General features: G+C 41.8%; 1 protein-coding gene across 3 annotated transcripts in view; it reads right to left on the bottom strand.

Moving 5' to 3' along the window:
* The window catches only part of PTPRO (protein tyrosine phosphatase receptor type O), a 155,843-nt gene that overhangs the window by 129,624 nt on the left and 11,984 nt on the right, over positions 1-14,235 (bottom strand). The window lies entirely within an intron of this gene.

Below are 14,235 nucleotides of genomic sequence, written 5' to 3'. Positions count from 1 at the left end.
ATGCCAAAAAAGTTACACTAATAGGTATAAATAGCTTTAAGGGACTGGAAAGTGGATATACGGCCTCTTTTATAGGTCATTACTTCATCCAGCTCCAAGGTCATTAGAGGGCAAATGTTGCTGCTTCCTTGTGGCAGTAGATAAGCCGGCCTGTGACCTGCAGCTACGAGGCTCATCCCTAAAAAGCAGGGGGGCTGCAACATGACCAGCAGCCTCAGTAGAGGTGAAGGTGGGACTGGTAAGGGAAGTGTTTCACGTGCCCACGCTAAGGAAAAAGTTCAGCTTTCACTAGTCGGGTAACTAACTAAAGCTATGTCTGCATGGAGATGTAGGTACGGTCCAGGGTGGTGGCACAAGGCAGGAAGGAAATTCTGCCTTTCCATAGAAATGAGACTTTGGTGTCGGTTACCCAGTTCTTGATTTTTTTGATGTTAACAAAGGGAAGAGCAACATAAGTGAGAAGGATTCCCATGGGCTAAATTACTATCAAGCTAAATTGAGTGACAGGTCTAGAAATTAAAACCATCTGTAAGGTATGTATGTGGTACAGCAAACTCCCTCGTATAAACCCAGCGAAAAAAGCTACTTGCTCTTTTCTGTAAAGTAGTGTGAGATTGGCAGGTGAAATGGAAATATCCACATGGGTATTAACTATTATCATTTACTGCTGCTATTATTCAGTTTTGGAGAGAGAAAAACCTAGCCACCCAGTTTATTCAAGAAATATTTGTTTAAAATCCTATTACCATAGGATTCAGGCATTATTTATGAAATTTCACAGCTTACGGGTCCTGACATATGTTAAATTATCAGGTAATGCATGAGGATTTTTTTTTCACTACCCATACTATTTTATGTATATGCCTTATGCCATGTTATGAATAGTAGAAATACATACAGTAAGTACAACTTTTATTAAAAGCACTGTATTATTCTGATTTGAAAAGGAATAAGACACCTGGACCAATAATCTAGACAATAAAGTTGCCTGTGACAAAAAGAGATAGAAGAAACACAAAACTGTCCCATCCCCAAAACCAAAGCAACCAAACAATCCTATTCCCATATTTCCTCCATTGGCACAATCTGCTGGGCTACTTCCCTGAAACCCAGGCACCAGAAATGGATTGCATCCAGGAGGTTTTCTGCAAACCACATCTCTAGCCTTGCTTGTTTCAAAGAGCTGTCAAGTCCATATCCTACTGTACTTCAAAGACTAATTTCACCCTTTCAAAGGGTGCTCACCGATTTGTTTGCTTCTCAAAACTGTGTTTTGTAAAACAATAGCAACAATAACAAAGAGAATAGGAAAAAAAAAATGTAGCCTGATGTGAACACAAATATTTTAGGAATCCTTATTACATTTGAAGAACACACAATAAACATGAAAAAAAAAATTAAAAATTTTAAAAAATATGTACCCAAACAACCAAAGAAACTCCCCAAACCCCCCACCTTTTTTCTTCTGTATAAAGGAACCACCACAACACCATGTTAGACCATGAGAATCAAGTCAAAACAAAACAAACAAAAAACCTACTAAACGGTACCCAGCAAGGAATATGAAGTGAAACAGTGTAGTTTTACCGTGTACTGTAAGAAGCATCTAAGTAAATATATGAATAAAAAAAGAAAGCACTTTAAAAGCTGATGTTATTTCTGGTGTTAATATTTCAACTTATGAGAAGCAAGGAGGATGTTTTACAAATGAATCTTATATGAGTTAGAGTCATTTTTAATATGCAGATTAAGCACAGAAGGAATCAATGCTATTGTTTCTTCTTCAGCTTAACACAAAATCTCTGTGCCACTTCCTGCAGCGCCATTCATGATAACGCTGATTAAAAGATTTCAGAGCAATCTAATCAACTGCTTGCCAAAACAAATGAAATTTTCTTAGCTACTTGTATGGGGTTTAATACAAGAAGTAGGAGTCTACAGACAACAATACGATAACCAGCACAGATAATTTGGAAAACCTCTACATTTTGTAGAGACCCAAAAGCTGGACGCTGATGGAGTAAATTACCTTATGAATGTACTCCAAGTCTTATGCATTTGTCTTGTGATACTAAGAATCCAACATGGGTTATGTTTTCTGTAGTCAGAGCTGACTAATCACGTGGCTTTGTATGCTCTCTAAAAATCAAGTTAGATTTTTTCAAAACATGTAATTAAAGATTTTAAGTTTTAAAGATTTTTAGATTTTAAAGTTTTTGGAGAGAAGAAGGGAATCAAGTGTTTGACAAGAAGCCTCCTGTTTACTTCTAGATAAATAATGCAACACAGTTTGAACAGGTACATTACAACATATCCCAGATACGGGTTGTCAGCCTTGCTTTCTTATGCATAAGAAAGTCTTGCTTTTGGGTGCATGAGATTAAAAGCTAATGATATAAAATGGACAATCTTTTTAACAGGTTAGGTAAGCAACTCAAAGTTTGCATGCCTGTTCAGACTTTTTGGACACGCAGTTTTACATGATTCTAGGCAGCTTCTGCTAGTAGCCAGAGAACTGTTTCTCTCATGCGTTTTCAGTATTTCTAAATCTAACTGGAGAAGAAGTGCTCATTGAAATGGAAACACAACAAAAAAAATGTTGGCCAAACTCTTCTCTGCCTCCAAAAAGTGAAGGGGAAAGTCACTAATAGGTATTTCTTTATTTCATCCAGGCTTTCTTGGCTTAACCTGTAATATGTAGAAGGGAAAGAGGACTGACTAGGTTTCAGCCATCATCACTAAGTCTTCAGGGTGAAATCCTAACTCTACAAAGGCAGTGGAAGTCAATTCTGGATTTAAAACATAAGGTTGATGCTTTAATATTCACCTCCCATTAATGTTCTTTTAAATCCCTTCCGGAGCTTTGAAAACCTTAGTCCAAATGACTTCATTCAAAACTGCTGAAATTACCCAGAAGCTTTCATGAGCAAGAGATACTGAAATTCCTCTGCTTTTTGCAGCGTAAAATCGTATGCAGCCCGAAAGGTGCATTTAAGAGATATGAACTTCAGTTACGACATCCAACGAGTCTAATGGGAGTTTCAAAATTGTAGTGGAACCAGAGGCCAGGCAGGTTTCACTGTGATGCCTAATAAATATTACAAATAGAGCTTCTAGTATCAGCTCTGAACTTTGTGCAAATCCTATGTCAGGTTTTGGCAATGCTGTAGGCTCATGCAGAACACAATCCTATATTTCCCCTTGTAGTAAAGGGGGCAGAAACAAAAACACCACCAGAGAAAAACCTGGCACTGAGAAAATATTAACAACCATTCTCCCCAGCAGCTGAAAGTTTTTTTTCTTGAATAACGAGGGGAAAATGAATGTACAATGTTCCCAGACATCTATCCTTCCAGCACCACATACCAAACACCTAGGAGCAACTGTGCTACTAATAAAGTTTAAAGTTGTTGTCAGTTCTCAAACTTGTCATGATTTTTTGAAGCACAAAAAAACCTCAAGAGATCTTGCCATGCATTGCTAGAAAAAACGTACCCCTCACTTTTCCACATAATTTACAGAAAGTTTTTACACGAAATTTCATTTGAATGTCAGTATTCAAGGATGCCAGGAAATTTCCAGAGCTGTGTTTTATTTGGTATTTGTTGCCCCTAATACCCTCTGCCTGTGCTGTCATCTGGGCAGGAAAAGCCAGCACAGGACAACCCAAGCCGTAAGGGAAGGGACTCCCAGGCGCTGGCGGCTGGCTGGACCCCAGGGCAGTACAGAGCTGCTGCCAGAAACCCTTGAGTTTCCTTGCTGGGTTCGTCTCAACCCCAGCTGAAACTATTCAAAATTAGGGCATCTGGTCTGAGCAAGTTGGTTTCATGCTGTCTGGACAGAGATGACCAGGTCTGGAGGGTAAGTTATCACACCTTAGCACCTATATGAATCATCTGGGATATATAATTCACTCCCCTCCACTGAGTATACAGCAAAATCTACAGCTCAGGCTCAGGTCATACACATCTTTTTAATGGCTAATGTGAGGCAAAACAAATCTCACCACAGATACAGGCCTCAGCTGCAATGGACAAGTCCCAGAAAGCAGTTTCTCCTTCTGTGAGGGGAGGACCCGATGCCAATGCAGGCTGGTTATCCATTGCTCCCAGGCAGTCCTATTGCAAATGCAGCTGCACTCCATTGCCAAGCAATTTTAATACAGTTATACTGCACAGTCTAATTCTGCTGCTCTTCCCACATGGAAGCAGTCCCACTGAGTTTAACAGGATTACACATGTGGAAGGGAGTTTGGCTCTGTGCCCGCTAGCTACGGAGCCATGGAAACACCAGTTTCAGTGCAGGCTGCACCTCAGCTGCATACTCAGCAGCTGAAGCCTACATCATCACAGCTCTGCTGCTAACGGTAGCTGACCGGTTTAGGTTAAAACTGGTTTAGGCACAAGTATCCGAGATGTAATCACGTATCCTGATTGCACTGCAGACCCATCCAGCCAAAGGGCTGGTGAGTAATTGCTACCAGCACAGGGGACTAGTCCCAGATCTTGCCTCATTGCTTGAGTGTACTCTGTTCATTATGTCAGTGGTGCATTGGGTCAGGCTGATGCTTCCTTGGTTAACTCTCTACTGACACCACTTCTACAGTGCAGAAATTCCCAAAAAGCGTGGTGCAGAAGCTGCTCAACCAGCGGAAGTCTGATCTGAGCCCACTGATGCCTGCGGGAGCCTCCTCTTGAAATGAACAACTGGAAATGAATCCAGAGGAATTTAAATCTGAAGCTATGCCTCTTGTGCTGCATATGCAAGAGACCAGTTTCTTCTCTTTTTCTTTCAGTTTGTACAATCAGTATGGATAAAACAATGCAAAAGCATGATCCTGAGGATGTTAGGCTGGTCACTAATTTAGGGGACTACCCAAGCAAGGAAGGATTATTTTATCTAATTAAGACAGAGCACAGTATTTAAGACAGAGCATTTGCATTACAACAGACAATTCAGAGTTATAAATACTGTTGAGTCTGAAATTATGATTGTTAATCTCTCCTCACATAAAAATGTTCTACTGACACATGTTGTAAATCACTTCCTTTTCCTTGCAGTAGATTAAGCCATCACTCAAAATGCTCAATCTGAATACAATTTAAAAGGTGAACTTTCTTTAGTTTTACTAAGGGCAGAAGGGCAATGCTAATGGTGTAATACCAATGTTAATGCATTACTTATGACTGAAATTTAGTCTGTATTCAGTAATTCACCCATTCCTGTGATCAGAACAGGCAGCAGTTCGCTCTGCTAGATCCTATTCCCCTCTCTGAAAGTGCCTTAGGTGTGCCATGGCAGGTTGCCCAGCTCACGCAGCGTGTATTTTTGAAGACACAAAGAGCAGCTTGGTCGCAAACTCTCCATAAACACATTCCACTTAGGGCCCCTCTTAGACATCTATAAAATGCGTACATTAATCTGAGAATGATTTTTAGCAATTACCAATAAGCTGTCTCAAAAGGACATGTTAATGTATAATAAAAAATAACCAGAAAATAAAACTCAGTATCTTCATTTGTATATAAATGACAGGAAGATAAGATTTCTGGTTTACAAACTGCAATTAAACACAGGTATGGAATCAGTAAAATATAAAATACTGCATCATTAATTTTCATTTTCCTATGGAGATGAGATAGACATTAGCAAGTACGTGAACACCAATGCTAATACTCTCTACCCCTCTCAGCATCTTTAGGTGCCAGGATTTAATTATCCTTTGTCCCATGCTAATCTGCAGAGATGCTTCCACTTCAGCAGAATCTCCTATCTGTCTTTGTTGAAGTAAAAACCTAAAAATAATAATTTCCAGTGCAGAACTGTAGTTTACCAAAATGCAGCCAAGCAAGGTTTTACAGTAGTAATCGGTTTGCTGACCAAGGGAATGCTTCCAGTTCAGGTCACTTTATTTACTTAATAATGGCAGATATTTTTAATGTATTTCATCTCCAGACTCTTTTTCTACTGACAGCTGATGTACATCTAGAACAGTCTTATTTAGCAATAAATCATTTCTAGAAATGACCAGAAGGTAAAAGAACTCCCATTGGTAAAATTGGTCTGGTCTTCCATCAAAATTTCAGCCACCTTTTACTGGCCATCTTTATTCCCCATTCACAAAGCCCATCTAGGAAATCTGTTACAGGACATGAAAGGCACTAGTCCCAGCATGATCCCTTTACAAATTTCAGGACAGGACTATAACACCCTACATTGATGCAGAACCCATTTTTCCCAATAGTGTTCCTCAGACTGCCCAAAAACAATTACATAAGACACACTGAAATATTTGCAAGATTAAACCTACCTGAAATTTTTATTTATATTAAAACATGTTTACACCTGCCTACGATTCATTTGAGGCAAGGGAGCCTCTCCATGTGCCTTTTTTTTTTTTTATTCTTTTTCATCCCCCGTCCCCCCCTCCTTTTTTTTTCACTAGTGCTGATAATGATGCACACATGATTCACAGCAGTCTTCTGGGACAGAACAACCCTGGGCCAGCTTGCATTGATGCTGCCTAGCACCAGGTCCACAGGTAAGCAACTTTGTGCATAGCTGAAAACGCAAACAATATTTGACCAACCAGACTTTGAATTTAATAAAGACTCCAAGTACAGTTCCTACTGTTCTTGAAGAGAAACTCCAGAAAATTTCCTTCCTAGTGAACTGCTTGTTCCAAGTGGATTCCTGCTCAAGTACCACTCGGGTTTGCTCTTATTTCTAAAAGCGAAGAGACATGAAAGAGTTTGTGTGGACCCAACAGCCTGCTGTCAGCAGAGGAAGCATGAACTGCTCCTTGTTTCCCCCATCTCCTTCCAGCCATCCGCTCCCACCCCTTCCACTGTCTGCTGGACCACTTGTTGTGAAGGCTGAACTTGCCAGCCCTCCACAAAACTACCCCAGCTGAAGCAGCAAGCAGGGCTGGTTCCATAAAACGGTCTGGTAAGTACCAGAGGTGGTGCAAGAGAGGGACCAGTGGCTTTGCACAGCGCAGAACTGGAGCCAAAAGGAATGAAACCTCCTGGAACCAGCAAATGACTGGGATGAAGCAACATGAGCCAGGTGAACCTAAGATCTGACATCCCTGTAGTAAGCGCTGCCACTAAACACAAGGTAATGTCATCACTGGTACGGTGGTTTGGAAAACGCTTTCTCTCTCCTCATTTCGTAGTCAGGTCTTGCAGTCTGTACTCAAGTTGGCCCTGAGGCCTGCAAAACAGTCTGAAATCAACGTGATCATTGAAGAAAGTAAATTCTCCACCCCCAGTTCAGCCAAGTAGTTAAGGACATTCGCAGGCCTCGGGATGTGGGTCATTTTGTCAAAGCCATGTGTCCCAGGTTAGGCGCAACCTTATGGGCTTTGTTCAGATGAGGTCTATGCTTGCAAGTAGGCACTGGGACAAAAAGGTGCTTACCTGTGGCCCAGTCCTACCACCTTTATAGGTGGAAATATAGTGGAAAGACTGACATTGATTTCAGTGGAAGCTACTGCCTTGCTGGTCCACCTGTAAGTATGTTAGTGTGTGGGATTAATGAAACCAAACTGCCAGACTTGTACAGAAACACACATGCAGATGCTTTTGAAGGTATTTGCAGTGCTTCCTAACACATTCAGAAGCATAAGGGTAACACTTTCCTCTTAACTCTGTAAGTTACCCTGCATGTGCACAGTAATCTGAGAAGTCTGGGGAGGTTGGACCTACTGCTTACGCAAGGCTCCACAGCCTAGTAGCTCATACGAGCAGCACCCAACCTGTTCTGGCTATCAGACATCCAGAAACTCAGGAAGATTTGTAAAGTCATGTAAATGCACCTGGACAAAATTTCTGGAAGGAGGAAGAGGAAATATCTGCAAAGCCACATGACCCTTGACACGGCCACCTGAGGCTTCCTCGTTTGTCCCTACCATTGCATGCCTGTGTGCTGGTTTTGGCCAGGGTAGAGTTAATTTTCTTCACAGTAACTAGTATGGGGCTGTGTTTTGGATTTGTGCTGGAAACAGTGTTGATAATACAGGGATGTTTTCATTATTGCTGAGCAGTGCTGATACAGAGTCAAGGCCTTTTCTGCTTCTCGCACCACCCCACCAGTGAGTAGGCTGGGGGTGCACAAGAAGCTGGGAGGAACACAGCTGGGACAGCTGACCCCAACTGACCAAAGGGATATCCCATACCATATGATGTCATGCTCAGCGTATAAAGCTGGGGGAAGAAGAAGGAAAGGGGGCACGTTCGGAGTGATGGCGTTTTGTCTTCCCAAGTAACCGTTACGCATGATGGAGCCCTGCTTTCCTGGAGATGGCTGAACACCTGCCTGCTGATGGGAAGTAGTGAATGAATTTGTTGTTTTGCTTTGCTTTCATGTGCGGCTTTTGCTTTACCTATTTAGCTGTCTTTATCTCAACCCATGAGTTTTCTCACTTTTACCTTTCCGATTCTCTCCCACACCCCACCGGGGGGGAATGAGAGAGTGGCTCTGTGGTGCTTAGTTGCTGGCTGGGGTTAAACCACAACTCCCTGCTTCACCTCTGCGGCTCAGCCCCTCTCTGCTGCTACGTGACCCACATGCCATTCAACACTCTTCCAGAGCCACCAGTCCAGCTGCACCACCTGCTCAGGAGCCCCACACACCAGCAAAGCCACACAGTTGTGCTGTTAGTGGGACACCTCTCTTGAAGGGGTCCCACACCATCCCCAGCTGCAGCTTACAGTTGTCGTTCAATTCCTTTTATAACAGAGCCTGCACCTAGCCACCAGCTTTCCATCCATGGATTGGAGACCTCCAATGAAACTCTTTGAAGATAACCTTCACAAAACATGCTTTTGTGGTTTTAGTTCATTATTTTTTTGCTTTCACAAACTGATGGAGTGACTGGTTTTCTAGCAAAAACTATAGAATTTAAAACAGTGATATTAAAAAGCAAGGTCATATAGCTTCCAGAGAAAGCATTCATGTTTGCTAATAATGTGACCAATTAAATTCCAATATGTTGTATGGGAGCACCACTGTTGTTAGTAATTGTGGGTTTAGAACTTAAGGAGGGCCTTAGTATAAATCACATAGCCATAGCAATAGTCCTGGAAAATCTATTTTATGGGCCATCAACCTGTCCTGGTGTAGAGGAGGAGCAATTTATCTACCAGAAAGCTTGGAGTATGATTAATGGAAGGAATATATGTAACTCAGACAGACAAAAGTACCCAAACAAACTTGCACTAAATACTTTCAAAGAAAAGGTGAAGGGGGGAGGGGGAGAATAAAAATCAATTTTAAGCTCTTCACAAAGGCTGTGGAGCCCCTATCCTTCTAAGATTACAGTACAATATTTTTAAGACAAACAACCACATATTTTTAAGGGAGGCAGAATTTTTAGTTTGGAAAAAAAAGTTGATCTATTTATATTTTACAGTAGTGTATCTATATCAAGGGTCTGCTATGTGTTGATTTTGTGAAGGTATCCCAGGGACAGCTGGTGGTGGTATACGGCCAACTGGTGGTGATATGCTGCCCAAAGAGGTTGTGGAGATACATGTTTACAGATATTCAAAAGCTGTCTGCACACAGTCCTGGGCAACCGGCTCTAGGTGGCCCTGCTTGAGCTGGGGTGTTGGACCAGATGACCTCCAGAGGTCCCTTCCAACCTCAACTATTTTGTGATTATATGAACTGTAACCAGGACAAGGTTATGAAATCCTAGCACAGTTACAGCCAGCTGAGCTGAAAGTCATAGCGTCTGATGTTGATTTTAGTTACATTTGGTTAAAAAAAAAAAAAAAAAAAAAAAAGCAGTGTAACACGATTGCTTTAGATGAAGTTCATTTGAATTCACAGTGTAGGTGACTAAGCACAGTAATTGGCCCTTTTTTTCCCCGAGATATATGATCTCTATTTGAATAGCAGCTATTTTCACTAAAATAGTCTTTTCATGTAATCATAGTCTTTTTGTGACTATTTAGCATTCCACTGGAAGTTAACTATTGAGCTGGGCTAAATGGCTGCAAATGGTGTGTGCAAAGAAGCCTTTTCTTCGACTGTTATAAAATGCAATCCAAGATGTTTACTGGAGAACTACAACTTCACATAGAAGTGAAAAGGAAAATACTTCAGAAATGAGGCTATACAGTTTAGGTGAGGAGGGTGTGTTAGAGACTGGGTGTGAGCCCCAGGGACTTGAGCAGAGTTAAGTGTGGGTGGAAGAGAATCAGGGCTGAGCATGTCAGGAGGAGATGACAGGTGAAACAGAAGGGGAAGAAGTGGGCTGCAGAGGAAAGAGGATGAGGAAACAATAGCAAGGGGACAAACACTAAAAAGGATAAATGCAAAAAATGGCCTAGTATTTTATTCTTTGAAAAATATGGGTCTCAGACAATTGTAACTATTTGCGAATACCTGCAAATGGTTGTTACTGAGTTTTCCTTGACTGACTGTCCACTTTTCTTTTATTTAAAGAGGGTTGAAAGCTTAGGATTGAAATGTTCCTTCTGGGGAATGGAAATATTTGCTGGGAAGCTTTTTAGACTTCTCTATCATAGCAAGAACTACAAAATATTTTTTGTCAGTCAATCCAAATGATTATTTTGCCTCTCAAAACTTCAGAATACCCAACCTCCACAATATTTTTTGCACAGCATTAATAAATAAAACATCCACACACTCTGCCCATTACTGTAAAAAAAAAAATCATCTAGTATTTAATTCATGAGGGAAAGGAAAAGATTCTTTGTCTTTGCACTTTCCTAGGAATTTCTTCCAACTCTCCAACAAGATGCTGCCTCAGAGGTCCTCCTCCTCTCCCTGTCAAGTACTGAGCCTAGTTTCACAAACTGAAAACCAGATTAGCCTGCAGCTTATCCATGGTTAAGCTCCCCACCAGCATTTTAGGTACGAGTCAGCACTCTGTTATGACAATGTGATAGTGTGAATGGTAACGTAAGCCCTCAGAAAACATCGGAGCTGAGGTACCATAGCAATCCCTCTGTGACTTGTACCAGTTGTGTATCAGAGAGGGATGCACTAGCACAATCCAGTTGCTCCATGGAGGAGGACACAGTTTCTGCTTCCTCCCTTTCAGAACACAAATGACCTCAAAGAGAAAGGACCAGCTGAAAGCATGGTGCTGCTTTCTTCTCTCCAGCCAGCAAAGCTGCCTTTCTCTGAAAACAGGAAGAGACAGCACTCTTTTCCAGCACAGAGCTGCAGGAATGGAGGAGCACCATTAGCATGGCAATGTTAGCAAGCCTGCCTCCATGAGCCTCGGCATGACTCACAGGCAGGCAAGGCTGGGATGTAAGAGCAGATGGATCCTCCCCAACACCCAGGCAGGTCCCTGCCACCACCTTCACCTGCTCTGCCACAAAGCCACCCTTGCGCTGCAGCTATACGTGCTGCCAGTCAACATCAATGGGCATCTCCTGACATATTATGGGGGGAGCTACAAAGCCAGGTGAGTTATTTTGCCCTCTCTTCTCCTCCTACCTGAACTGTTGCAGCAGGGACAGGAACACTAGCAGGCCGAGTCCCGCAGGAACTGCTTCTGGTCTCCCAGTGAGACTGGGATGGCTGAAGGGGTGGGGGAACAACCCAGGGCCCATTACACCACTGTCATCCTCTGTTTCCACAGTGCCCATGCTACAGGCTACCAAAATCTGACTGCTCCCATAGAAAAAAGCATCCACAGAGACTCCTCCATCACTGTCACAAAACTGATTTTTTTTTTTTTTAAATTAAAGACCATATTTGCTTAATCCCTTGCAGTCAGAATAGCAATGTTTAAATTTAGAGTCGGTGCTGGTCAGGGGACGCAAACATTCAGGGAGTATCTTTATCTTGCCTCTCACCAGAAACGATCTGTAGTTTGATCTGACTGGTTACTTTGACATAGCTCCTTTAACCATAACCTCTTTCCATTCCTCTAGTAGCAGAGATTTAGCATTTCAGGCTGAGTACATATGTTGGATAAGAACATAATCCTCAGCTCTGGGCATAGGAGTTCATGGTAAGAGGATGGCTCTGCATACAAATTGAAAGCACTGAGATGCAGAAAATAAAAATACACTAAACCCTAATATGCATATCGTGAAGGCCTTCTGGCATCAGAAGAAATCATCAGTTATTTAATCTGACATCTTTAGAAACAGAGGAACTAGAGGGGAAAAAAGGAGAGAGAGAGAGAGAAAGAGAGAGAGGAGAAAAAATGGATATGACCTTTAGCCCAACACTCCAAGTAAAGACTTTGGATAAATACTTGCAGAGAAGGAATATGCCAATATGTAAAGAGAAAAAGAGATAAATGAGACTAGACCATTTCAGCAGAGAAAAATCCCAGCGCTCCCATTCTACAGCCATTTCTGACAGCACAGAGATGGATTTATCAGAGGGCAGAAGGGAACACGCCCCTTCCCCTCTATTAGCCTTCTTAGCGTAGCACATGCATTCCTGGGTGAAGGATGCAGACACGTCTCTGCAGCCCATCTGCTTCCCTTCATTCAGGTTGGGGCTCATGTCCTAATGCAAAAAGACTTTTTGTTATCATTGCAAAAATTCACAGTGGGCATCCAGCAATTACTAGCCATCCATCACATAGTACTGTAGGACCAGGGGGTAGAATTTCTGTACAAAAACATAAAGGATCAATCCCAGGCATCATCTGACACCACTAGACTTTGTTCTTTAAACTTGTAAAAGACATAAAGAAATGACGCACTCTGGAAAACCAGAGTATTATGTGAAACTCCTGTATCCACATGACATGCAACTGTCAGACAATCCCTGTTTTAATAATCTATAAGCCTTCCAAATTATTAATATCAACTGAAATCATGCATTTAAATTGCATTGCAGGCCAGGGGCTCTGTGGCAGAGCCGTTTCAGTCTGGAGCCCTTTCCCACATGCCCTGCAGCTCTGCTGGGCACAGCAGCATGTGAAGCGGACCTCAAGGTCTCCTCCTTCACACCACCCTCCCCGTGCAGTGGAGGCCAGAGAGTCTGGCATAGCTAAATCTAGCTTTGAAAAGAGTTGGGATTAGAGAACAGAACTTTCTGAACCCACAGTCTGAGCACAGCTGATCTGCCCTAGGCCATGCATGACATCTTGAAATCCCTTCTATCCATTTCTTTTATGCTAAATATAAAGAAGTGCAGAGGTTTTTCCTTTTTCTATAAACTTGTCTGGTTCTGTGCAAGCTCTGTTCTCCAGGATATCTTCACACTCTCTGCCGACACCTTTCACTTCACAAGTGGTAAGCACATTCCGCAAAATAGTCTTTCTTTCCTCCCAAAATAAATTAAATCTGGCATTGTAGGGTCTTCAGGGAAAAAGCATCATGTTGCTTCTCTAACAGATGACATTATGAGATTTTTTTTTTTTAATTTTTTTTGGAACTGTAAGAGATGCTTTTGTGTTATTCACTGGAAGATCTGACTTTTTAAAGCTATAAGCAGAAGGCTCTTTTATGGTGAAATTGTTTGGAAATCAGGATTCATGGAACAGAACTGGACGAAGTAAGGGCCGTAGAACAACAACAATCTTAGGGACTTTTTAAACTTGGAGAGGAGGCTTTTTTGTTTGGGTTTTGGGTTTTTTTGTGGGGCTTTTTCTTTGGTTTGGGGGGTATTTTTTATTATTCTGTATCCTGTAGTTAAAAAAAAAGAAATCTGTATTCTAGCATGGACAAGTAAACATCTGAAAGTATGAGCTAACATAATTTCAAAAAAACTAATGAATCACCAAATTCATCCTCCCCTCCAACATTATAAATCTTTAGTAATAAAATGCTAGTATGATGCAGAGTCAGGCAGCAGAAGCTGTAATCACAGTCCAAAGTAACTGTTCCTTTGGAGCTCATTAAGTATATCGAGTCCCTGTAATCTTCTATTGATTTTAGGAGAAGTGGTTCAGTTATCAATACAAAAAAGCATACAGGAAATTTCCAGAAAGGATTCCACATATTCCCTTGAGACATGTATTTCTCCACCTTGATTCTTACAAGTTTCTCTAACTGGATGCAGTGATGACCGATTCCTCTGCTCTAGCACTGAGCCAGCCAGGACAGAGGCCAGCCCTGCCCCAACAGCCTTTAATTCACATTGCTCACAAGTACCCCCGCAGCAAAGCTTTAATGGTTTCCTGCATGCATAAGACCTAAGCTTGTAAAATATATGAAGATATGGTTCTCCTTCCAGAAGTGTAAGTCAGGGGGGGGGATCTCAATCAAAAAGCCTTCTTGAGAA

Source organism: Nipponia nippon, unplaced genomic scaffold, assembly GCF_047370975.1.
Source record: "Nipponia nippon isolate SJK-2023a ecotype South Korea unplaced genomic scaffold, ASM4737097v1 scaffold_3, whole genome shotgun sequence".
Lineage (NCBI taxonomy): Eukaryota > Metazoa > Chordata > Aves > Pelecaniformes > Threskiornithidae > Nipponia > Nipponia nippon.
The sequence above is the reverse complement of the archived record's forward strand: the minus strand, read 5'-3'. Positions and strand labels throughout refer to the sequence as shown.